Source organism: Sturnira hondurensis, unplaced genomic scaffold (assembly GCF_014824575.4).
Source record: "Sturnira hondurensis isolate 20B ecotype Veracruz unplaced genomic scaffold, ASM1482457v3 Scaffold0012541, whole genome shotgun sequence".
NCBI classification, from domain to species: domain Eukaryota; kingdom Metazoa; phylum Chordata; class Mammalia; order Chiroptera; family Phyllostomidae; genus Sturnira; species Sturnira hondurensis.
In genome coordinates, this window is record NW_028085172.1 from 579,032 (window position 1) to 606,859 (window position 27,828).

The following is a 27,828-nucleotide window of genomic DNA, read 5'->3' on the forward strand; positions in this document are numbered from 1 at the left end:
TCCCAAAGAACATATGCACCCCAATGTTCACAGCAGCACAATTTACAATAGCCAAGAGATGGAAGCAACCTAGGTGCCTGTCAATAAATGAATGGATCCCAAAACTATGATTCATTTGCACAATGGAATTCTATACAGAAGAAAGAAAGAAGGAGCTCCTACCTTTTGCAACAGCATGGATGGAACTGGAAAGCATTATGCCGAGTGACATAAGCCAGGTGTTGAAGAAAAATACCATATGATCTCACCTTTAACAGGAAGCTAAACAATAAAAGAAGTAAGGAAGCAAAATATAACCAAAGACCCTGAAATAGAGAACAAGGGGACAGTGACCAAAGGGAAGGGGTGGGGGAATTTCAGGGAAAATAGGGGAGGGATTTGGAGGAATAAATATAAAGGATACATGGAGAATAACTAAGAAGCTTGGAGATGGGGGGTGCAGGGGGAGAGCACGGGGGGGGTGGAATGTGATGGGAGTAATAAACAGAAAAATGTACTTGAAAATAATTAAATAAATTTTAAAAAGAAAAAGTAAATTCTTTACCACTGTTAAAAAAAGCCTTGTATTTGGAAGTCTTGTCATCTGACACTCTTGCAGACTCTGAAACTGGTTTATGATTTGTTGTGTTCATTAATCTCTGTGTTCTTTCTGTTTTCATAACTGGTTCCTTCTTTATACATTATAGGCCTCACTTTAGAAACCCATCTGCATCACCACCTCCTGAAATGAAACTCAATGGTGTTGCTGAATAAACTTGTCAGGACTAGATAGTTCAATTGAATAAACAATTCCATACCAAGAAGACAATGCTTTGGAGATTCTAGCCTATTCCTATTTTAGAAGAATCTGCTAACAGTCTCTTTATTCTGGTCTCAGATCCCATTCTTTTATATCCCTTGGATCAGGCAGGATGAGACTTCCATAACTTATGTATGCAGGGACCTGGTTTTTCTGTCAAAATCATAGGAGTTGTCAGATGAGGTAAGACAAAAGTAATGTTCTCTTTGGCATCAGCCTCTGCCTTTTTCTCCTACTGATGTATAGCCTATACTGTATTTGTGCCATATGAAGGCAATACACTAACACTCTCATCACCTGGGGATTTCTTATCCAGAAGAACCAATGTGAAGGTTTTGAGGTGGAGGAGCAATGTCAGGGTGAAGTGTGGAGTAACTCAGGACATGGCCCTTCCATGAGCTCAGAGAACAGGTGGCCACCTGGCCAGCAGCCCAAAAGAATGAGGATAACAGTCTATACCTGGATGTCCCAGCTCTCTCAAGGCCCCTGTGTCTCAAGGCTCCCATGCTTATACTAAAAGTATAGAATTTTCACATGCTATTCCCTTCCTAACTCTTTAAGTAGCACCAAGGCTAGAGGTGGGCCAAGTTATTTTTTTATTTTATTTTATTTATCTTTAGAGGGAAAAGGAAGAAGGAGAGAAATATCAATGTATGGTTGCCTCTTGTGAGGCCCTCACTGGGAACTGGCCTGCAACCCAGGCATGTACCCTGACTGGGAATTGAACTGCGATTGTGTGGTTCACAGGCCATGCTCAATCCACTGAGCTACACCAGCCAGGGCCCAAGTTATTTTTACACCAATCTGCCATCATCAATGTACTCTCCGGTAATATCACTAATAGACATCATGTGTTCACAGCATGTCCACATCTGCTATTCCTCCAGGAGTTTTGTTTTTTTTTTTCAGAATACTACAGACACAACTGGAGCCCCCCTCTTCCCGCCTCCTGTGTTAAAGCATCTTCTGAGGGCATGAGGCACAGACTCCAGGAAGACATCTGCCAAGAGAACTGTCATTAAATATTAAAGCCACACTGGACTTACTGATTTCCTCATTTTGGGGGGGTTGTTATATGTACTTTCTACTAAGTTCTATGTTCTAAGTATTAATCCCCTATTCAAAAAATGTTCTATCTAGGGAAGGAAATTTAGAGTTAATAATGGTTAATTTTAGATCCATTGGGTTATATGCCAGGCTTCTTTTGAGAATAAATATTTCTTTTCATGTAGACTGTAGTGACACTACTGATATTAGACAAAATCTCACAAGTGAATATGCAAGTGTATGTGTGAGTGAATGTATAAAATGTTATAGATTGATAGATAGATGATAAATCGATATAGATAGATGATAGACAGATACTTAGTTATACATGTACATGTAGAATTGTAACAGTGACAGTGTCTGTGGAGAAAATACAGTGCAGTATCAGAGTTTATATTAAGAAAAACTGATGTGGGCTAGAGGGAACCTGCCAATGTGTGATTCTCACACATTCCTGTCTTGCTTATAGTCATTCTATTACTCCGCATTTGCCACTCATCCTACTGATCCATTCATTAAAACAAACAAACAAACAGCCTTGACTGGTGTGTCTCAGTTGGTTGAGTGTCATCCAGTAAAGTAAAAGGTTGCCTGTTTTGTTCCCAGTTAGGGTACATGTCAGGGTTGTGAGTTTGGTCCTGGTAGGGTTGTGTATGAGAGGCAATCAATTGATAATTCTTTGTCACATCAATATTTCTCTGCCTCCTTTTCTTTCTCCCTTCCCCTCTTTGTAAAAATAGCTAATAAAATCTTTAAAAAATAACAGAGAGTCCCAAAGAAGTTGGACCCAAGAAGGAACACACCAAGGCACATCATAATTACATTAGCCAAGATTAAAATGAAGGAGAGAATCCTAGAAGCAGCAAGAGATAAGGGGACAGTCACCTACAAAGGAGTTCCCATCAGACTGTCAGTGGATTTCTCAAAAGGGACCTTACAGGCAAGAAGAGGCTGGAAAGAGGTATTCCAAGTCATGAAATCCAAAGACCTACATCCAAGATTGCTCTATCCAGCAAAGCTTTCATTTAGAATGGAAGGACAGATAAAGTGTTTCTCAGATAAGAACAAATTCAAGGAGTTCGTCACCAAGCCCTTATTATATGAAATGTTAAAAGGACTTATAAAAGAAAAAGATGAAAAATATGAACAGTGAAAGGACAGCAAACTCACAGTTATTAACAACGACACCTAAAACAAAAGCAAACCAAGAGGACAGCTAGATCAGGAGTGGAACCATAGAAATGAAGAACACATGGAGGGTTAGCAACAGGGGAGTGGGAGGAGGAGAAGGGGGGAGAAGGTACAGAAAATAGCATAGACAGTAGGTAGAACATAGATGGTGGAGGGCAAGAATAGTAGGGGAAATATAGAATCTAAAGAACTTGAGACACGTGGTTATAAACTAAAGGGGGGAATGGTGGGGGAGGGGTGTGCAGGGTGGAGGGGAATGAAGGGGGGAATAGAACAACTGTAATGGTAAATCAATAAAATATATACAAAAAATAAAATAAACATCATAGTGTCCCATCTGATATATATATATCAGCATTTGTCCTTCTGAGGGTTATAGTTCTTCAAGCTGATGTGCAACTCCATCATCCCCCAAAACTGGTGCTTGCACTGGTTCCCATGCAGGGCTTCTCATACCATCTGAAAGAGAATGTTGTAAGAGACTTTGCTGCTTATGATTCATCATGCTACAATAACTGAAAAACAAAAGGGAACCATTTTCTTATATCATTCATATATATATATATATATATATATATATGAATGATATATATAAGATATATATATATATAAGATATATATATATATATAATATATATATTGAGGCATACTTAAATTAGGCATACAAACATAAAATATACTGAATAATAATGGAAACCTAATAACGGGAACCCTTTTTTTATTTTTGGTAGCAGTATAGTATATTGAGCTGTACCTTAGTACAGATGCTGGGCCTTGCCAATGGTGCTTTTAATGTACAAAGGTCAGACATTCTGCCAATTCTTTTTGAGCAGTGACATCAGGAAACTGATAGCTAAGTGGATGTTGCATACAAGTTCATCATCTATCATCTTCACATGGCCAACAGTCACTGCCAGACAGAGTACCTTCTCCATCTGGAACTTAATTGTTCCAGATTTCACTTCATCAACTTTGGCCACCATGTTCTCATTGTGGGTGAACATTAAAGGCAACTTGTCAGCCCTGTTCAGGCCAGGGACAAGGATTTGTGGGATCTGCTTGATCAGAGAGTCTGAAGCCAAAAAGGAATCATAGATCTTAGCCAGCTTCTTGACCAGTTTCTTATTCTTGTTTAGTTTCTTCAGTGCCTTGATGTCCACACAGGGGGGTGTTCTATGGCTTTGACCTCATCATAGTACTACTGGTCCCCCCATAACTCACACAGAGAACTTGGGGCAGGGAGTGGACTTAAGCCTGATGGTGCTCAAAAAGCATTTGTCCTTCTGAGGGTTATAGTTCTTCAAGCTAATGTGCAACTCCATCATCCCCCAAAACTGGTGCTTGCACTGGTTCCCATGCAGGGCTTCTCATACCATCTAGAAGAGGATGTTGTAAGAGACTTTGCTGCTTGTGATTCATCATGCTACAATAACTGAAAAACAAAAGGGAACCATTTTCTTATATCATTCATGTTTTCCCCTAAACTCAGCTGTTTATGTTGCTAAACCAATTTACATCTCTTCATATATTAGCCAAAATAAGTGCTCCCTTTTCTTCATGTATTAGCCAAAATGTTTTTAAAATTCTGTATAATATTATTTTCAACAGCATGAGGTAATATATCATTGTATTTTTATTTGAATTTACCTGGTGATTAGTGATATTGAACATCTTTACCTTTACCTATTAACCATATAACTGAGTTTTTTTGAAAAATAAATTATTCAGTTTATCTGCACATTTTTAAATCACTATTTTTTGTTGCCATTGTTATTGAGTGATCTATTATATCTATTTTGGATACTAAGCCATTATTTAATATATGGATTGAATGTTCTAATGTTAATTGTTTCCTTTATTAGGCAGAATATGATTAGTTTGATGTAGATTCACTTGATCATTTTTGTGTTTTTTTACTTATGTGTTTGGTGTTATATGCAGAAAATCATTGCCAAGAGCAAACTCAGGAAGGTTTTTTTTTGTTTTGTTTTTTTCCTTCTAGGAGTTTTGAGATTTCTCTCTTTTGTTCTAGTAATTAATCTATTTGGAATTAATTATTGTGAGTAGCAGATATAAGGGTCCAAGTTCATTTTCAGTGTGTGGTTATCTAATTTACCCAATACAAATTACTTAAAATTTGTATTTTCAGTAATACAATATTTTATCTATCTTTTCCCTATTAAGTATTCCTGGCAAACAAGTCAAATAGTATTTGACCATACATGTGGAAGTTTGTTTCTTTCCTGTTTGTACTATTCTATTGGCCTGTGTGTCATTGTTTTATGACAGCAGCATATTGTTTTAATTATTATATATTTGTACTATAGTTTGATATCAGGAAACGTGATTGTGGCTCCATACACATTTGAGGATTGCCTTTTTAAAGTATAAAGTATATTTTATTTATTATGCTATTACAGTTGCCCCATTTCTTTCTCACCTTTATTCTCCTCTTCCCTGTACATTTCTCCTGCCATCATTCTACTACCTTAGTTCATGTTCATGGGCCATACATTCTTTGACTTCTCCATTTCCCATACTATTCTTAACCTTCCCCTATCTATTTTGTACCTATTATTTATGCTTCTTATTCCCTACACCTTTTTCCTTATTCAGCCCCACTTTTCCACACTTATAACTTTCCACATGATCTCTATTTTTTTTAAATCTATCCCTGTTCTAGTTGTTTGCTTAGTTAATTTTTGCTTTTGTTATTTTAGGTTTGGCTGATGATACCGAGTTTGTTGTCATTTTACTGTTCATAGTTTTTTAAACTTTTTCTTAGATAAGTCCTTTTATCATTTCATGCAGGGGCAACTTTGCATGCAAGTCTCCCCGTCTGCCATGGATGGATGAAAATAATACTACCAAGACATGATTTGCTTGAGGAGGAGAGGTGTTCAATCTCTCACAGGAGAAGGACCAAGAACCTCTTCTTCAACATCTTTTATTAGGTTTATAATACATAGGAATACAGGTAAAGCTCATCAATCAATGTCAGGCAGCAAGGATCAAACAATAGATAACATTTCAAGGAGATATGAGGGCTTAATCTAAGTCAGTGTCTGTCAGGTAAGGAGGTTTCAGAAACTTTGGAAGACATATTAATTTCCTGCTCAGACCCTTATCATACGAATGAAAGCACTCTTAGCAAAGCGGGCATCACAGGACTTTAGGAGCTCTTTCTTATGCCCAATATCCCAGAACCTGCTCTAGCTGGCAAAAGGATGCACTGCCTTCCCCATTATAGGTTTTTAGGCTTAAGTGAATTAGAGCCAGGAAGCACTTCTCCCAGATGGAAATGGGGATTCAGGTTATGTCAGAATAGCGGGGGGCAAGGGTCCGTCACTCCCTCTTTGCTGTAGCCCCCTGAGTCCTTCTTTGATGACCTCCCAAGTGATCGTGTCTGGCTTAGGTTGCCCCCCCCCCCGCCTCTGAAGGGTCTTACCCATCTCTGACTAGCTGACCAAGCATGGGGGGCAGGAGATGAAGCAGAAGCAGAACTGCTGCCAGAGATAAGCTTTGTCTCCAAACGCTTACCTCACAGTCCAGAGGGTGCTCACTCAATCTTAGCCATGGGGGGCAGTTGCAACTCCTGAAACCAGGCAAAGTGGTTCCCAACAATTTCATATGGTAAGGGCTTGGTGACAATGAACTCCTTTAACTTGATCTCATCTGGGAAGTACTTTATCTGCCCTTCCATTCTAAATGATAGCTTTACTAGATGGAGTAATCTTGGATGTAGGTCCTTGCCTTATATGACTTTGAATATTTCTTTCCAGCCCCTTCTTGTCTCTAAGACTTTTTATTTTTTAGAAATCAGCTGATAAGGTTATAGGCATTCCCTTGAAAGTAACTGTCTCTTTTTCTCTTGCTGCTTTCAAGACTCTCTCTTCATCTTTAATCTTAGGTAACTCAATTACAATGTGCCTTGGTGTGTGATTCCTTGGGTCCACCTTCTTTGGGACTCTCTGAGCTTCCTGGATGTCCTGTAGGTGTACTTCCTTTGCCAGATTAGGGAAGTTCTCCTTCATTAATTTTTCAAATAGGTTTTCAATTACTTGCTCTTACTCTTCTCCTTCTGGCACCTTTATGATTTGGATGTTGGAATGTTTAAAGTTGCCCCAGAGGTTCCTAAGACTTTCCTCATTTTTTTCAAATTCTTGTTTCTTCATTCTGCTCTGGTTAAGTATTTATTTCTTCCTTCTGATCCAAACCATTGATTTAAGTCCTAATTTCCTTCCCTTCACTGTTGCTTCCCTGTTCATTTGTATTATTTCATTTTTCATGGCCTTCACAATTTTCTCTATTTTATGACCACATTCCACCCTTTCTATGAGCATCCTAATTACTAGTGTTTTGAACTCTGCATCAGGTAAGTTGCCTATCTCTTCATCACTTAGTTTTATATGTTCTGGAGCTTTGATATGTGCTTTCATTTGGGATATATATATATATATATATATATATATATATATATATATCAGCATTCCTGTTATGTAGTGAACCTTAGATATTTGCCAGGGTGAGACAACCCTCTTTGCTGCATTGTGGCACTGTATGTGGGGGAGGGGTCTGAGAGGGAACAATGCTGCTTGCTCAGCTCTCACTGACTTTCAGTCACTTCTGCTGCTACCCACAAGCAAATTGAACACTTTTGGTGCTGATTTCCAGGGAGGTGGTTTTGTGTAGGTTCTAGGACCTTGAAAGTCTCTCCAATGGACTCTACTCTGAGATTGTGGATTTCTCCTGCAGCCTCAATCCCCACAGATTTTTTCAGTCACATGTTTTGAAGCTTTGTTTCCCATTGTTGGAACCCTGGATTGCATGGTCTGTCTTGCTTCCCAGGTGTTCCTCCCAGTTTATCCACATGCAAAGGTGGGACTGCCTGTTCTTCCAGCCACAACCTCACCTGATCTTCCAGCTCCCACCTCATCTGTGTTGGTCCTGTAGCCACCGCCTTGCTGCACATATTTTCCTCCTTGACTACCTACCTCCACTCCTCATACTGGTCTTGATGAATATTTCTTTAATTTGTTGGTTTTCAGATTTGCATACAGTTTGATTTTCTAGCAGTTCTGGTTACTTTTCTTTCATTTTAAAATTTATCGTTGTCCTTCTTTTGATTGTAGGAGGAGGCAGATATATTTATGTATACCGCTGTCTTGGCCGGTAGTCCTGTTTATTGATTGAGAATTGTTTTTTTTTCTATTTCTGTGAAAAATGATACAGGAATTTTGATAGAAATTTCACTGAATCCATATTTTGCTTTTCTAGACATTTTCACATTAATTCTTCTTACTCATGAGTAAAGGATAATTTTCTACTTGTGTCTTCATTAATTTATTTTATCAAATTTTTATAAGTATTATTGTAAGGATCTGTCTTGGTTAAAAATCTTTCTATTCTGTTGTTTGGAAGCTACTATAAATAACATTTATTTCTTTACATTTATTGCATTTAGATGTTAGTGTATAGAAATACAACTGATTTATGTATGTTGATTTTTTATCTAACAATGTTACTGAATTCATTGATTAGATCAGACAGTTCCTTGGCAATTTTTTTTAGGATTTTCTATACATAAGATTATATCATTCATAGGTAAAAGAGGAACTTAATATAAGTTTTTAGGATTTTCTATACATAAGATTATATCATTCATAGGTAAAAGAGGAACTTAATATAAGTTCCTCTCTTCTTTTTTGGATGTGTATAATTTATTTATTTTTGTTGATTGCACTGACCAGGACTTTCTGTACTGTGTTAAATAAGCACGGTTAATGTGGACTCTTAACTCTTGTTCTACTTAGTTATGAGAATTTTTATCATAAATTAATATAGAATTTGTCATATATTTTTTCTGTATTTTTGAGATAATCAATGATATTTATATTTGTTACATTAATATATCCTGAAATAAATCCCACTTGACCAAGGTGTGCATCTTTTTTATATATTATTGAATTCAGTTTTCTAATATTTTGCTGAGGACTATTGCATCTATGGTTATTAGAGACATTGACTTTCAACGTTGCATTCTTGTAGTGTCTTCTCTGATATTGTTACTAGGGCAGTAATGCCCATGTAAAATAAGTTTGAAAATGTTGCTCCTCATGTCCTGTCAGGACCAAACTGAAATTACAGCCACACTATAGAAAAAATCAACCCAAATAATGAACTGAAGATTAGCTGAGCAGAAGCTTTCTTTATATCTTTCTTCAGTGCGTGTAGTTCTCTGAGTAAAGTTATTTTTTTACTTCTTTTGTTAAGTTTATTCCTAAGTATTTTATTTTTCTTCTTATTATAGTAAATGTGATTTTCCCTCTAATTTTTGTTTCTGATATCTCATTGCTGAACTACAAAAATGACTGTGATTTCTGAATGTTGACTTTGTATACCAATATTTTGTCAAATTTATTTATTAAATCAGACATATTTTTTGGTCCACCAAAAATACATTTTTAATAGATTTTCTGTATATACTATCATATCTAAAAATAATGATAGCTTCACTTCTTTCTTTCTAATTTAGATACTTTATATTTCCTTTTCTGACTGATTGCTGTGGCTAGGACTTCCAATACTATGTTGAATAGAAGTGGTGAAAATGAACAACCTTGTCTTGTTTCTGATCTTAGTGGGAAAAACTTTAATTTTTAACCATTGAGTGTGATGTTGGCTATAGGTCTCTCACATATAACCTCTATTATGTTGAGGAATGCTCAACATAATAAAGCATTCTATTCCCACTTTGCTGAGTGTTTTTATCACAAGTCGTTGCTTTACTTTATCCAATGCTTTTTCAACATCAGTTAATATGATTGTGTTATTTTTGTCTTGCCTTTTGTTTCTGTGATGTATTACATTTATTGCTTTGCATACATTGTACCAACCTTGCATCCCTGGGATGAATCCCCTTGATAATGGTGTATGATCTTTTTAATGTATTGCTGGATGTGGTTTACTGACATTTGGTTGAGCAATTTTGCATCAATGCCCATTCATCAACAATATTGGTTTGTAGTTTCCTTTCTTTGTTGTGTCTTTATTTTATTTTGGAATTAGAATAATACTGACCTAGAATACAAATTTTGAGAGTCTTCCCTCTTGGAATTTTTAGAATAGTGAGGAGAATATGCATTAGCTATTCCCAAATGTTTGCTAAAATTCTCCTGTCAATCTGTCCAATCCAATGCTCTGTGTTCTGGGAGTTCTTTGACTGCTGCTTCAATTTTACTGCCTGCTATTGGTGTATTCTAACATTTTGCTTCTTTTTGACTCACTTTTGAAGGATTATATTTTTCTGCATATTTGTCTACTTCACCCAGTTTTCCAAATTTCTTGGCACATAGTTGTTCATAGGAATTTCTTACTGCCTTTTGTATTTCTGTTGGCTTGGTTTTAATCTCAGCTGTTTTTTATCTGATTTTATTCATTTGGATCCTCTCATTTTTTTTTCTCTATGAGTCTGGTTAAAGGTTTATCAATTTTGTTTATATTTTCAAAGAACCAGCTCCTGAATTTATCAATCCTTTGGATTTTACTCTCTGTGTTATTTAATTCTGCTCTGATCTCAATGATTTCTTTCTTCTACTTGCTCTGGGCTGTCTTTGTTGTTGTTCTTCGAGTTTTTGTAGGTGTAGGGTTAGATTGTTTATTTATATTTTTTTATTGATTTTAGGTAGGCCTGTATTGCTATGAACTTCCTTTTCAGGGTTTCCTTAACTGTGTTTCACAGGTTTGGGTTGATTTCTCTTCCTTGTCATTTCTTTCCAGAAATTTTTAATTTATTCCTTGATCTCATTGTTTACTCATTCATTATATAATAACATATTATTCAGTCTCCATGACTATTATTGTTTTTTAGTTTTTTCCTTCAAGTTGTTTTCTAGTTTGAAGCCATTGTGATCTGACAAAATGATTCATATGGTTTCAATTTTCTTGTATTTGATGAAACTTGTTTTATTTCCTATCATGAGGTCTATCTTAAAAAAGAGTCCATTTGTAGCTGAAAGCAATGTGTATTTTGCTTATTTGGGGTATACTTTATATAATGAATAATCCAAGTTGATGTACCATGTTGTTCAGTGTCACAATGTCCTTGTTGATTCTTTGTTTGGAAGATATGTCCATTGTTGACAGAGGGTTATTACAATCCCCTACTACAAGTGTGTTGCTGTCTATATCTTTTATGGAGTCTGCCAAGATTTTCCTTACATACATGGGTGCTCTTATGCTGGGTGCATATATGTTTACAAAATTTGCAGCTTCCTGGTGGATTATTCCCTTTAAATTGTGAAGTGACCTTCTTTGATTTGATGGCCTTTTACTGAAATGTGTTTTTTCTAAGTATTGCTAATCAGCTTTTCTTTTTCCTCTCCATTTGCTTGAAATATTTTTTCAAACCCTTCACTTTCAGTCCATGTATGGTTTTTGTGCTGAGGTAGGTCTCTTGTAGACAGCATATATGAGGGTCATTTTTTTCTTATCCATTTAGGTACCCTGTCTTTTGATTGGGTCATTTACCCATGGGTGCTCATAGATGGCAGCACTGGAGGGATAATTAAGTGGCCAGTTGTATCCCCTGGGAAAAGTGGGATCTGAACCATAAGCTGGGATCCCCAGCCTTGGGCATTAGAGCCACAAAAATACACAGGTAACAATCACTGATGAAAAATGGCATGGTTCCTCTCTACCAGAGCCTGACACCTGTAGATGCAAAAAGCCGACTAAAGGGCCCATTGCACAAATTTTCTTTTGTAGCCACTTATACTTGTCTCCAGCAAAGGCAGAGATAGAGTGGGCTAGAGATGCCTGAGAAGAAACTGGGGATGGAAACTCCTGAGAGTGAGCTGAGAGAGTAGATGCCAGGATTCTGTAGATGCTGAGTCATAATCCATACAGCAGAGGCCATCCTGCTCAGGCAGAACACTCCCCTACAAGTGGCATTAGCCTCAGGGGATATCATAACCCTGCCACCAGGAAGGATTCCACCTCAGCTGAGTGGTGCTTAAGCTTGAATGTTGAGTGCAAAATGACTAGATTAACAACTGAATTCCTCAGCCACAGACAATAGACCCCTGCAAAGGTGAGGGCAGAATGGACTAGAGACACTTGAGGAGAGACCGGTATTGGAGGCTTTGGGAAGAGAACTGAGAGAGTAGCCACTGGGCTCCTGGCGCTGAGTCATCACCCATTGCATAGCAGCCATACTGCTCAGGCAGAGCATTCTCCTCTGAGTAGCAGTAGCCCAAGGGGAAACAATAGGCCTAGCCCCAGGAGGGATTCCTTCCCACCCTATGAGGCTTCAGCCAGACTGTTAAGTGGAGACTGACTGGATTAACAATAGAAGTAGATGGGAAATGGCAGGCTTGTAGGAAGTTGCCTAAAGTCATATGGGGTCAACATCTGACATCACCATAAGCAGATCAAGAAAGAAAAACACTGGCAAATACCAGAGGCTACTAATACATAATCCACCGTGTTCTTCTCCACAATTTGCTATATTTTCATTCCTGTACAGCTTTTAAACATTTCGTTATTGTCCGTGAAGTTTATGTATATTAAGTCACTCTATTTTATTCTATAGTTTATTTCTATCATTTTTATAATGGTCTTAATATCTTTATACCCTTATTAATACAATTTCATTTGTTTTTGATTGTGGGTTTGTGGGGGGAAGTAATTTTTGTGTATGTGGGTTTGTTTCCTAGGCTTTCTGGTTTTCTCCTGGCAGCGCCTCACAATGCATACAAGTCATGAAAGGCAGAATGATCCTCAGTCAATCAGCTGAAGGGAAAGACCCACCAAAGGATGATCCAACAACAAGCAAAACACAATTTAATCCAGACAGCCAATACCCAACATAAATGGCATAAAGGTCATCCCAAAAGCAGCAAGTTCAGGAGATCAAGGAGAATGCACCACTGAATCTCAAAGGTCTCCTACTATAGAAGTTCACACCACAAACTCAGGGAGTAAAAACAGATAAATTTAAGAAACAGAAGCAAACAAGAAGAGTCTCACAAATAATTGGAAGAAAAAGTAACAACCCCATTGAAAGGAAAGGAAGAATCCTCAGAAAGAGTGCAAAATGAAATAGAGGTAAGTAAACTATCAGATATCAAGTTCAAAAAATGGTTATAAGGAAGCTCTACAAGTTCAGTGAAATTTATGAAAAAAAAGCTATAAGTAAACTACAAGGAATTGAGCACAAACTATATCAACGTGAAAAAGGACATAGAAATAAACAACAAGAGAAAAAGGAAATAAACAATACAGTTTCTGATTTGAATGACACAAGTACAAGGAATCAAAAGCATGCTAGATAAAACAGAAAATCAAGTCAGAGAGCTGGAGGACAAGGTAGAATAAAACTCCCAGAAAGAGCAAGAAAAGGGAAAAAGAGACCCAAAAAGAACAAAGGGGAGTTAACAGAACTGCAGCACAACATAAAACATAATAATATCAGTATAATAGAGAAACCAAAAGGAAGAGAAGAGGATAAAGAGTGAGAAACTGTTTTTGAAAAAGTAATGATGGAAAAATTCCATACTTTGTTGAAAGAAAAAGTGACACATCCAAGAAACACACAGGGTCCCAATAAAGGAGAACCCCAAAAGGCCCACTCCAAAACACATCATAAATAAAGTGGTAAAATCTTAAGGCAAAGAGAGAATCTTAAAGGCAGCAAAGGAAACTAGGAAACAACATACAAGGAGCCCCAATAAGGCTAGCTACTGACTTCTCAATGGAAATACTATGAGCCAGAAGGAAAAGATACATATTCCAAATAATGAAAAGCAAAGGCCTGCAACCAATATTACTCTCCCAGGCAAGGCTCTCAATTAAAATGGAAGGTGAAAAAAGGATTTTCCCAGGCAAAAGAAGACTGAAAGAATGCACCTCCACAAACCAGTACTGCAAAATACACTAAAGGGCCTGCTTTAACAAAAGGAATAAAAAGAATGAGAAAAAGAGAAATACAGGTACAAAGGGAAAAAATGGCAATGAACAAGTACCTATCAATAATAATCTTAAATATAAATGGAATAAAACTCCAATCAAAAGACATAAGGTGACTGAATGGATAAGAAGACATGACATGCACATAATGCTGTCTACATGAGACCCACCATAGAACAAAAAACCTACACAGACTAAAAGTGAAGGATTAGAAAAAGTATTGATTTTATCTTATCTAAGTTACCACAACAGTAAGACAAACTAGTATTTCATGTACCTCTAGGGAAAAAAAAAAAGATACCACAGCCAATTAAGTATGGTCAGCCATCAATTGTTAGACATAACTTTACAGATATTTTAATATGAAAAAGCATGAATGTTAGAATTGATGAAATCCAATATAAGTCTTGTGGATATACAGATATATAAAACAAGTTATTTCCTCTTCAATATTGAAACTATTTTTGTTCTTTTCTTTCTTAGAGAGAATTAAAGAGATTTTCCTTTGATGATGCTGATTTATAAAAATGCTTGACACACATAAACAAAAATTTCTAAGACTCTTTGAAATTTGAATAGATTAAGAGTTAAGCACAGTGAGTCTTAATCCATAAACACAGATTTAATTTATTTAAGTTAATAAAATCCTGATTAAGAGACTCACACATAATATGAAAAAATCCATGTTATTAATCATTAAAATCACTCCCACTTTCCTTTCTAAAATACGTGGTATTTAATTAGTACAAGCAGTTTTAATACATCAAATAAGATCATTACTAAAATTCAGTTTGTTCAAATTCTCAGTGCTCCTTTGATGTTAAGCAATTCCATGCTTAATTACCGACAAGGAGAAACTGTCGAGTGCAAACACTTATGCCTAAATGTGCCAGACACACACCTGTTCTGAAGTCATGGCACACATTTGTGCACACTACGCAGCAGCACTCAGCTCCTTCATTCACAAGACTATTGGAATTTCAGGGTCCTGAATCTCACTTCCATTAGTTTTACAAAGACAATTTTGCTTTCTCCACTCCCTCCAAATTATTAAGCATCAAAAAAAAAGAAAGAAAGAAAGAAAGAAAGAAAGAAAGAAAGAAAGAAAGAAAGAAAAGAAAGAAAGAAAGAAAGAAAGAAAGAAAGAAAGAAAGAAAGAAAGAAAGAAAGAAAGAAAGAAAGAAAGAAAGAAAGAAAAGTGTTCCAAGAACAGAGACAGCAGGGTGGGGGGAAGCAAGGGTAGCAATACTTACATCAGACAAAATGGACTTCAAAAAAAGGTAATAAAAAGAGACACAGAATAACACATCATAATACACAATTGAAGAATTCAGCAAGAAGACATAAACATTGTAAAAATATAATTACCTAACATGGGAATAACCAAATATATAAGAAAAAATCTTGGAGGACTTCAGGAAAGATATAGACATAAACATACAGCCCTGGCTGGCGTAGCTCAGTGGATTGAGCGCGGGCCTGAGAACCAGACAATCGCGGTTCAATTCCCAGTCAGGGCACATGCCTAGGTTGCAGGCCGGTTCTTGGCAGGCTAACTACCAGCAGGGGACACACAAAAGGCAACCATACATTGATGTTTCTCTCCCTCTCTCCTTCCCCTCTAAAGATAAATAAATAAATAAAATATTTAAAAAAAATAAAAAAAACATACATATATTAGGGGATTTTAGCACCTCATCGTCAAAAATAGATAGATATTCTAAACAAAATATCAACAAAGATATTGTGCCTTTGAACAATGTCCTACATCATATGGACTTAACTGATACATGTAGAACCATTCATTTCAAAGAAGCAAAATGTTCATTCTTTTCAAATACACATGCGACAGTTTCAATGATGCACCATGTTGTAGGACACAAAATGAGTTGCAACAAATTCATGAAAATTGACATAATATAACACATTTTTCTCAGACCACAAGGGTTTGAAACTAGAAATAAACAGAGGGGAGAGAATCACAGGGGAAAAGGGGAAGGACTCACATGAACAAGTATAAAGGACACATAGACAATAACTAAGGTGGAAATGGGAGGGAGGTGGGGAGCACTGGGGGAGCAGGGCTGGGAATATAAGACAGAAAACTGTACTTGAACAAGAATTAAATTAAAAAATAAAAAAAGAAATAAACATCAAGGAAAAAAAACCCAAACTCTCAAATTTATGGAAATTGAATAGGAAGCTATTAAAAAACGAATGAGTTAATGTGATCAAGAAATAAATAAAAAAAAGTTTCTGGAGGCAAATAAAAATCAACACAAAACAGTCTAAAACATATGGGACCCAGTGAAGGCAGTCTTGAGTGGAAAGTTCAGTTATACAGGCCTACCTCAAAAGATAGAAAAACTTCAAATAAACAATCTAACCATACATCTATAAGAATTGGAGGAACAACAATAAACAAATCCCAGAGAGTAGAAGGTAGGAAATTACCAAGATCACAGCACAGTTAAACCACATAGATACTAAATGAATAATTCAAAGAATCAATAAACCCAGTAGCTAGTTCTTCGAAAATATTAAAAAAATCCTTTAAGCTAATTCATCAGAGAAAAAGAGAGAGAACTCAAATAAATAAAATCTGAAATGAGAGAGGAGAGATTACAATAGATACCACGGAAATACAAAGGATTGTACGAAATTACTATGAACAACTCTCTGCCAGGTATTTTGAAAACCTGGGTGAAATGCACAGATTTCTTGGAAAATGTAATCTTCCAAAACTGAATGAAGAAGCAGCAGAAAGCCTTAACAGACTGGTAACAGCTGATGAAATTATAGCAGTAATCAAGAACTCCTGACACACACAATCCAAGGACTGGACAGTTTAAAAGGAGAATTAAAAAACAAACATTTAAGGAAGAGGTAACCCCTATTCTTCACAGACTATACAAAAAAAAATCCAAGAAGATGGAAAACTCCCACATTGTTTTCAGGAAGCCAGCATTATCTTAATCCTGAAACTAGATAAAAACACAACAAAGGAAAAAAAAGGCAATATCTTTAATGAACATAGATGCTAAAATCCTCAACAAAATATTGGCAAACCACATCCAGCAATACATTAAAAAGATCATACACCATGATCAAGTGGGGTTCATCACAGTGATGCAAGGATCATACACTATTTGCAAATCCATAAAGGTAATATATCACAAACAGAAAAGGAAAGACAAAAATCCCATGATCATATCAATAGATGTAGGAAAATAGTTTAAGTATATTATGTTATTATAGTTTTCCCAATTTTTCTCCCTTTATTCACCCTCCACCCTCCACACCCCACCCCCACCCTCCAGCATTCTTGCCCATTACTTCATGTCCATAGGCTATACATACAAGTTCTTAGAATTCTCTGTTTCCTATACTGTATTTGACCTCTCCCTGTCTATTTTATGCCTATCAATTATGCTTCTTCTTCCCTGCACATTTCTCCAATATTCCTCCCCTCCCCCTTCCCACTGAAATCCCTCTATGTGATGTTCATTGCTTGGATTCTGTTCCTGTTCTAGTTGTTTGTTTAGTTTTTGTTTTTGTTGCTTTTCTTTTCTTTGTTTTAGATTCGTGTGTTAATACCTGTGAGTTTGTCATTTTACTGTTCACAGGTTTGACCTTCAATTTCTTAGATAAGTCCCTGTAACATTTAATGTAATAAGGGCTTGGTGATGATGAACTCCTTTAACTTGACCTTATCTAGGAAGCACTTTATCTGCCCTTTCACTCTCTGTGATAGCTTCGCTGGATACAGTAGTCTTTGATGTAGGCCATTGCCTTTCATCTTTCTAGCCACTCTTGCTTGTAAGTTTTCTTTTGAGAAATCTGCTGATAGTCTTAAGGGAACTCCTTTGTAGGTAACTCTCTCCTTCCCTCTTGTTGCTTTTAAGATTATCTCTTTATCTTTAATCTTGGGTAACTTTATGATCATGTGCCTGGGTGTGTTCCTCTTTGGATCCAACTTCTTTGGGATTCTCTGGGCTTCCTGAACTTCCTGGAAATCTATTTCCTATACCAGATTGGTAGGTTTTTCTTAATTATATGTCCAAATATGTTTTTAATTTATTTATCTTGTTCTTCTTCTGGCACCCCGATAATTTGGGTATTGGAATGCTTAAAGTTGTCCCAGAGGTTCCTAAGCCTCTCTTCATTTTTTTTAAAATTATTTTTCCTTCATTGTGTTCCAGTTGGATGTTTATTTTTTCCTTTTGTTGCAAATTATTTATTTGAGACTTGGTTTCCTTCCTGTCACTATTTGTTCCCTGAATGTTTTGCTTTATTTCACTTTGGGTATCTTCCATTTTTTGAGCAAGCTCAATAACTTATGTGAGCATTTTTATTACTAGGGCTTTAAACTGTCCATCAGACACATTGGCTATCTCCTCAACACTTAGCCCTCTTTCTGAAGTTTTGCTCTATTCTTTCATTTGGGCCATATTTGTTTTTCTTGGTGCACCTGTTAAGATGTAAGCAGTAAGGCCTTAGGTATTCACCAAGGTTGGGCAACACTCCTTGCAGTGCTGTCTATGGGGGAGGGAACAGCACAACTCACTTGCTGGGCCCTAGCCTCACTTTCCAACATAATTTTATATGAGACTGGGAATTTCTTTCATCACAGCAATTCCCCCACCATGATTCACAGTAACCTCTGAGTCTCAGTTTCTCATTCAGTCGGACCCACCCACACAGTCCACCACCTTGCTGTGTGTTCTCTTCAGCTGCCTGTTTCACTGGTTGGGTTAGTCTGTTTGACTGTTTCTTTAACTCCTCGGTTATCCAAGTTTCATGCAGTTTGATTATCTGACACTTCTGGTTGCTTATTGATTTTTGATTGGTTGTTATCCTCCTTTTGATTGTGCTAGGAAAGGAAGGGCTCTATCTATGCCTCTATCTTCACCAGAAACCTGGGAAAAAATGATAAAGCACTGCACCCTTTTTGAAAAAAAAAAACATTCAGCAAAGTGGAAGTAGAGGGATCATACCTCAATATAATAAAGGCCATGTATGAGAAACCTACTGCCAATATCAGGCTCAATGGGCAAAAACAAAAAGCTTTTTCACTATGATCTGGAACAGGGCAAGGGTGTCAGCTTTTGACACTCCTGTTAAACATAGTACTGGAAGTCCCTGCCACAGCAATCAGACAAGAAAAAGAAATAAAAAGCATCCAAATTGGATAGGAGGAATCAAAACTGTGACTGCAGATTTTAGGATAGTGTATATAGAAAACCCTACAGACTCCACCAATGTAATAAGTGTAATAAGTGAATGTAATAAGTGAATATGGAAAAACAGTAGGATACAAAGTTAATATTTAGAAATCAAAGACATTTTTGTACATCAACAATGAAATATCAGAAACAGAAATCAGGGAAAAATCTCATTTGCTACAGCAAGAAAAAATAAAGTACCTAGGAATAACCATGACCAAGGAAGCAAAATATCTATTCTCGGAAAACTACACAACACTGAAGAAAGAAACAAGGAAGACACAAATGAATTGAAGCATATACTTTGTTCTTAGATTGGAAGAATTAGCATCATCAAAATGTCTATACTACCCAAAGAAAATTATAGATTCGACACAATCTCTATTAAAATACCAATACCATATTTCACAGACATACAACAAACATTTCAAAAATTTATATGGAACCATAAGTGACCTTTAATAGCTGCAGCACTTTTGAGAAAAAAAGAATGAAGTAGGAGGTATTATAATACCTGACATTAAACTATATTACAAGGCCACAGTTGTGGGGGCGACTTTCCTTGCAAGTCTGCCCGCGTGCCGTAGATGAAAGTAAACATGACTGAGACATGTGATCTTCTTGGGGAGAAGAGGTGGCCAGTTTCCCAGAGGAAAAAGGCCTTGAGCATTGACCAGTTTCTCAGGGGAAAAAGGCATTGAGCCCCCTGCTCCAGGGGTTTTTATTGGGTTGTAATACACAAGAATACAGGGCAGCAAGGATCAAACAGTAGATAACATTTCAAAGAAATCTGAGGGCTTACTATGAGTCAGAGTCTGTCAGGAACAGAGTTTTAGGGTTTCCTGCTAGCACCCTTAACATATGAATGAAAGCACTCTTAGCAGAGCAGATTTCACAGGTTTATCAGGAAGTCTTTGTGATTCCAGGTTTTCCCCCAGGACACTCTCTAGCAAGGCAGGGAGCTGCACCCTCCCCAACAGATATTCAGGCTTAAGAGGATTAGAGCCAGGAAGCACTTCTCCCAGACTACATGGGGACTTGGCTTTGTCAAGGTCAGGGAACTAGAGTCCATTGCTCTTTGTTGCAGCCCTCCAAGTCCTTCCATGAAGGCCTCCCAAGTTATCATGTCTGGCCTAGGTTGCCCCTCCTCTGAGGGACCTTACTCGCCACAGGCTTCTGACCATGCTTTGGGGGCAGGAAGGAAACTGGGGCAGCATTTGCTACCAGAGACAAACTTTGTCTCCTGCTGCTCACATTCCAAAGATCAGTAGCCACAGGGGGTAGAGTTACAATTTCTAGAACCAGGCAGAGCGGTCCACAATAGTCATACATTTACACACTGGAATACTATGTAGCAGAAAGAAAAAAAGGAGCTATTACCCTTCATGACAGTATGGATGGATCTAGAGAAATTATGCTAAGTGAAATAAGCCAGGCTGTGAAAGACAGATACCACGTGATGTCACTTATAAGTATATCCTAATCAACAACAGCAAAAAAAAAAAAAAAGCAAGTGAAATATAACTAGAAACTGTGAAAAAAGAAGGAACTGCTGGTAACCGTAGGGGCAGTGTGGGTGGATCATGGGGAAACAGGAAATTGTCATGTAGAGTAAGTGGAGGCATTCTGGCTTCCACACCCAGGTTTCTTGATAACTAAGGGAAGCAGTGTTCCCATATTCTTGGAGGGGCCTGATAACCAGTGTTCTCATAGCTTTGAGACTGGGTCTGATAAACTGTTCCCATAACATGAAGTGGGCTTACATGTGCAGAATTACGTTATGTAATGTTCTGTCATTCTTCTGGCTTTGTTTCCTTCTAGTACTTAAAGAATTAGGGACACCTCACTAGTTAGATACACTCAGGGAGACAGGTGTCATGATTTGTTCCATGCTGGGGAGCAAGGGCCATGACATGTGCCACTCAGAGACATGGAAATAGACACAGAGCTTGTAGCATGTGTGGCTCATTCACTCATGAATAAAGGCATGCCAGACATCCCAACAGGTCTGTGAATAGTTTTCCATATGCACAAATACCATGAACCTGCCTGGCCTTGCATGGTTGCAACACATGTCATCAAGGAACATGTGTAAAGGAGACATGGACAAAGCCAAAAGCAGGTAGCATTAAGGGTGGAAATCGAGGATAGGTGGGATTGGGAGTGTGCTGGGGTGAAAATGAAGACAACTGTACTTGAACAACAAAAAAATATAATAAAAATACTATTAAAACCCATGGCACTGGAAAAAATAGTATCTCTCTTCATTTAAAAAAAAAAACTGGCATTTCATTTATGATGTGTCTTTTAGTAGGCCTCTTTGGTTTCATCTTGATTGGAACCCTCTGTGCTTCGTGAACTTGCACAGATTTTCCCCTCTTCACATTAGGAAAGTTTTCTGTCACTATTTTTTTTTTAAACATGTTTTGATTTTTTTCCTCCCTTTCTTCTCCTTCTGGTATCCCTATAATGTAAATGTTACCTTTCATGCTCTCCTGAAGTTTCCTTAAATTATCCTTATACTTTTTTAGTCTTTTTTTTTTCATTTTGTTGCTATACCCATGTATTTATTTCTATCTTGTTGTCCATCTCTTTGATTCAGTCCTCTGCTTCTTATCTCAGATATTGTATTCTTTATTTCTTCCTAGTTCTTGTTTCCATTTCTTTTTCATGCTGTTATAGTTCTCACTGAGTTCACTGTAGTTGTTACTGAGTTTCTTGAGCATCCTTATAACCATTTTTTAAATTTTATATCTGATATAATGTGTGCCTCAATTTAATTTAGCTCTTTTTCCCTGGGGATCGTTTCATTTCTTTTTATCTTTCTCCCCAATTTAAGTGACTCTTTTGTTTGTTTCTGCATCATTGGAAACTCTGTTTTGCATGTTTGTCTTCATGGAGTGGACTTCTGTGGTAGGAGTTATGTGGGACTCAGTGGTCCAGTCTCTTTGATCTATTTGTTTGGATATTCTAGGTTGCCCTTCCTTCTGTTTCTTGGGGACCTTTTGTTGTTCTTGGTCTTCATTTGTTGGTGGCATCTTTGTTGGTGGTTCTTCTCTTCACTGGGCTCATTGTTAGTCACAAGTCCCATCTTGTCTTGTATGCTGTTGTACAGGCATTGGTTAACAAAGCATTATTACTAGACAGCCAAAAACATACCAGCAAAAAGAACCCCTCCTACCATATCAGCAGTCTGAACTGCAATTGAGCAGATTAAAAAAATTTGAACAGACATTATGAATATTATAAGATAAGTACAAAGAGAATATGGGGTGACTAAAATAGGGGAAATGATTTTAAGTGGGAAAAGGGAAGAGAATTGATGAGTAAGGTAGAAGTGAAACAAAGAAAGGGAGAGTATGAAATTTAAAATTTAAGTAAAACCTGGAAAGATGATGATAAAATAGGGTAAGAAAGAGAAGAGTATACTATGAGGTTCATAACAAAATTAAAATGGTATTGGAAAAACAGGTGCAAAATTACAGAAAAAACCCCCACAGTTGATAGCAGTGGCAGCTGAATAAAGGTGAAATGCCAATAAGAATATTGTACAAAAAAGTGAATATGAAGTGTCTATAGTAAAGAAAAATGATTTTGAGGGTATGGAGGGTATAAGGCCCAGGCTGAGAGGAGAAAAAATGAAATAAAATCTCTCACTCAACTGATCAGGAACAGGGGAAAGGCAAAATGGAATAAAACAGTGAGAGAATATTCCATGGGATTTAAAGTACACACAAATAAAAGTTCTGTTGGAGAGTACAGCAATAACTATGATATTTCACCCAACTAACCATTGTTTATAAATGGTTGCAAGGAAATAAGACTCTTTTTAAAAGATTTTATAAAGATTGTATTTATTTATCTTTAGAGAGGAAGGGAAGCAGAGAAGGAGAGAAATATAAATGTATGGTTGCTTCTCATGTGTCCCCTGCTGGGAACTGGCCTGCAACTCAGGCATGTGCTCTGACTGGGAATTGAGCCACGATCGTGTGGTTTGCAGGCCCGTGCTCAATCCATTGAGCTACACCAGCCAGGGCTGGAAATAAGATTCTTATAAGAAGGGAAACAGAGTGTGAGGTCACTTGAGAAAGAGTACTTTGTGTGAGATTAGATGGAAAAGAAATAGTGAGAGTAAGGGGTACGAACATGGCATAGTGTGAGAGAAAATAAAGATTACAACAGTAATAAAGCTCAGGGAGATGGCTGTCTTGCAGCTTTTGAAGGACAGGCAGGTTCACACAGGATTTGGGAAGAGAGAAGAAAATTCCCAGAGCCATCAGGATGTCTGACATGCTTTTATTCTGGAGTGGGGCAGTCCATGTCTGCTGCAAGCTGTGTCACACCAGCAGGAAGAACCAAACCCTTTATGTACTAAGTGCACACAAAGCCAGGAAGGTGCCAATACTGACCTTCAGGTTATATAGCAGAGCTTCATTTTACACATGCGGACACCTACTCAAGGCTACATGAACTCTGCCAAGCCACAATTGCTCAGACATCTGGGTGAGGGAGCCTGACTGACTCCATTTCCCTATAATGGCAAAATGGATCAAGACCCAGGAAGTGTGCTGTGCGGTATTTGGAATAACAATAATATAAATATATAATCAGAATTAAAAGAATAAAAAGTAAAATACCAACAGTAGTGAGTTATTTTGGATACAAGTGAAGTGAAAGAAAAAATTAAAATGTTATATGATAGGGAGCAAAAACAAAAACAAAAAACCTACAAGGAGAGAAGAAGAAAGAGAAATAAAAAAACATCTAAGTTCTAATAATCTTCAAAGTAAAATTTGTCTCAGCTATCAATGTTTGCCTTCTTACTTCTTTCTGGATTTGTTTCTGGTTTTCTCTCAGCTCCAGGTCTCCAGTGAGCCCTCCAACTTCTGGCAACACCACCTGTATATCCTTCCCCTGCCTCTAGAGGGGGCGTCTGCTGTGATTGAGAGGGTGACGTCTTTGTGTCCTGCCTTAAAGACATTGTTCAGTCTTCTAGGAAAATTGTGTATTCCCCTTGTCCCTATACCTCTGGTCTTAGTCTGACCCAGTGTATTTCCAATAACGCACAGTTTCTGCTTAAATAGCTGTCCATTTAATGGGGGACAGGAGACAAACTATGTAAGAATGCCAGTTCTCTCCTGCTTGGTGTAGTCTGCAGGTCTGTATGAAAGCCAAGTCTGGGCAGTGCCCTCGTTCCCCCTAGTACCCTTTCTTACTTCCTATTTTGATGGACTCAGAGAAGTAGGGTTCTAGGACACAGTGTAACTTGTTTCTCTATGGGGAGCTCAAAATGGGCCTTTTCAGACATCAGTCCTGTGGTCTTACTCTTGGGGGTGGGGGAACCCTGCTGGTTGTTAAGCCTGCCCAACAGGTTTTAGTTTTATAGATCTTCCCACCTCCTGCAGGCATTGGGGGATTGGTCTCAACTGTCCCTTTCTGGTGGTTCCACCAAAGAAGACAGCTCAGTGAGTCCTACAATAATCACAGATACACAGTGTCTCCCTGCCAGTGCCCTCAGGGCACCCTGCAGCCTGCACTCTTCACCCTGCACCATTGCACAGGGCTGGCACCAAGAAATCACCTCACTTTGCACTTCCTTAATAAATTTTCCAGGTGCACTGATTGGGAGCAAATTGTGCCCACAATCTCCCCACTGTGTTTGCCATGGAGATGAGAGTATAAGTTTCCTATCCAGCATGCCTCAGTTCCCCTTTTGGAAAAAGTCTATGGGCACCACTGCCACTCCAAGCCACTGCCCTGCTTTCCACAAACTTTAACTGTCTGGATAGTTAAGAAGCCATCTCAGTCATGGCCAGTCACTGCCCTGGTCTTCATCCAGCTCTAGGTGCTGCCAGAATCTCCCCCACTCTCTGGCACTGTCCCGGCTGGAGACCTCCACCCTAGCTTGCATGTACTGCCAGCTGTGTGGGTGTGTGGAGCCTGGTTCTTTCTTGAGATTTTGAGAATTCAAGTTACCCCTAGCACAGGTCTGAGGTTTCCCTGCCCTGGTATGGGGTGGGGGAGATGCTAGGCTGCTCTCCCTGACCCCGAAGTCCTCCAGTGCTGTCCCAGGTGAGGTTTTTGGTGCCACCCCCAAAGACTTTCCCCATCCTTTTATAAAACCTCCTTGCCGCCAGTTTTGAAGTTTCCTCTGCATACTTTGGCTTCCAAACTTTATGTCCTAGACTTATTCTTCTTTTTCTAGTTTCTTGAGATGTAAAATCAAGTTATTTTATTTTGTTTTTCAAGGGAGTGAAGGGATGAAGCAAAAAACAAAATGATAGGTGACTCAAAAATCAGAAAATTTTAATTTAAGGTAAAAAGTTATAAGTCTAGTAAGTAATGTATATGTTAAAGCATTTGTTTCAGAAACTACAGATAAGGCCCATCCTGGCTCCTAGGAAAACAGCTGACCTCCTGGGGCACTGCTAAAGACCACCACCTGGGGACAACTGGAAGCATCTAGGCCTTTGTGTTCCAGGAAGAGACAGATGACCACCCACCCTGGGAACACCTAACTCCCCAGCACTGGAATGTTGCAGTTTCTTTCACCTAATCCTCCTTGAACTTCAAAACCCCTCACTGAACCTTGTTAATTCCCTGGTATAAAAACTTTGGCCTGGAAGAAAAGATAGAATGGTTGTTAGGGTACGAACCCACCATCTTGTCAGATAACTGGCCATCTGAATAAAGAGCCCATAAATATCCAATCCCTGTATTGCTTATTGGGTTTGGTAGTGACAGGTAGCCCAAATGCCGGTGTCTTTTCCAGTTTCAAAAGGACTCATGGACATGGACAATAGTGTCGTGATGTAATTGTGGGGGATGAGGGGTGTGAATGGTGGTGAAAGAAGGTAAAAAGAATAAATGGTAATGAAAAATATAACTAAAATTAAAAATATAAATTGGAGTAATTTGACTCTGGCTGATATTATAACTTTAAAAAATAAAATAAATAAAAATAAAATTAGCTTATTTTATATATTTCTTTTTTTCTTAATGTAGTCAAATTTTTAATGAATTTTTCTCTTAGGACTTGTTTTGCTGCTTCCATAAATTTTGGTATGTTGTATTTCTTTTTTCACTTCCCAAAGATTTTTTTTAAGATCTCATAATTTGTTTTTTAATCTATTGGTTATTCATATTCATGTTATTTAATCTTCATGTATTTGTGAATTTTCCAGGTTTTTTTCCTTGTAATTTACTTCTAGTTTCATACCATTGTGGTTAGACAGAATGCTTAATGTCATTTAAATATTTCTAAAATGTATTAATTGTTTTGTGGACAAACATGTAATCTTGTCTGGAGAATGTTCACATTTGCTTAAGAACGTGTGTATCCTACTGCTTTCAAATGGAATATTCCACATGTGCTTGTTAAACTCATTTAATCTGATCTGGCTTAACTTTAAAGATTGTTTATTCCTTTTGTCTGTGGGTAATGTGTTTATTGTTGAAATTGGAGTGTTAAATTGTATCATCTTCTATTTGTCCCTTTAGATATGTTAATATTGGTTTTAAATATATTTTAGTGTTTTATGGCAGGCACACAATATTTACAAATGTTACATCTTTTGGCTGGGATGACACTTTTATGATTACATAATAACCTATTTTATATATTTTTATAGTGCTTGTCTTAAGTCTACCGTGTCTGATATAACTCTAGCTACTTCAGTTTTCATTTGGTTTTCACTGCTTTAGATATCTTTCTGCATCATTTTAATTTCAATCTGTGTGTGTCTTTGTGGCTGAAGTTAGTCTTTGTAGTTAACATTTCTTTACTAGGCCCCAGTTCATGATTTATCTTTTGATTGAAAATTTAATCTATTTATGTTTAAAGTAATTATTTACAGATCAAACATATTCTTAAACAGTTGATTTCTGGCAGTTTTGTAATTCCATTGTTTCTTTTATTTTTCTCTTGCACTCTTTTTTATGATTCGATAAATGTTTTGTAATGATATGCTTTGATTCTATTTCTTTTATGCATTTACTATAATATTTTACTTTGTGGTTACAATGTAGCTTACATAAAGCATCTTAAAACTGTAACAAATTATTTCAGCAGATAACAACTAGGATTGAACAAATTCTAAACTCTATATTCTTCAGTATACATTCTTTTTTCCACTTTTTTGTCATGCATCTTTGCTCTTGTTTATTTTGCAATAGTTTGTTTATTTATTTATTTATTTATTTATGTATTTATAGATTTTATTGATTATGCCATTACAGTTGTCCTATTCTGCCCCTTCATTCCCCTCCACCTTGCACAACCCTCCCCCATCATTCCCCCATTTAGTTTATGTCCATGTGTCACAAATTCTTTAGATCCTTTGTTTTCCATACTATTCTTGCCCTTGCCCTCCCCCCCTGTCTATTTTCTACCCACTGCCTATGCTACTTATCCTCTGTACCTTCTCCCTGCTTCTCCTTCTCCCACTCCCCTGTTGCTAACCCTTTATGGGATCTCCATTTCTATGGTTCTGCTCCTGATCTAGCTGTCCTCTTAGTTTGCTTTTGTTTTAGGTGTGGTTGTTAATAACTGAGTTTGCTGTCCTTTCACTGTTTATATTTTTTGTCTTCTTTTTCTTA

General features: G+C 37.4%; 1 pseudogene; it reads right to left on the minus strand.

The window, feature by feature from the left end:
* Positions 1-3,792: 3,792 nt before the first annotated feature.
* Positions 3,793-27,828, minus strand: part of LOC118997190 (60S ribosomal protein L10a-like) — a 41,694-nt pseudogene continuing 17,658 nt past the window's right edge.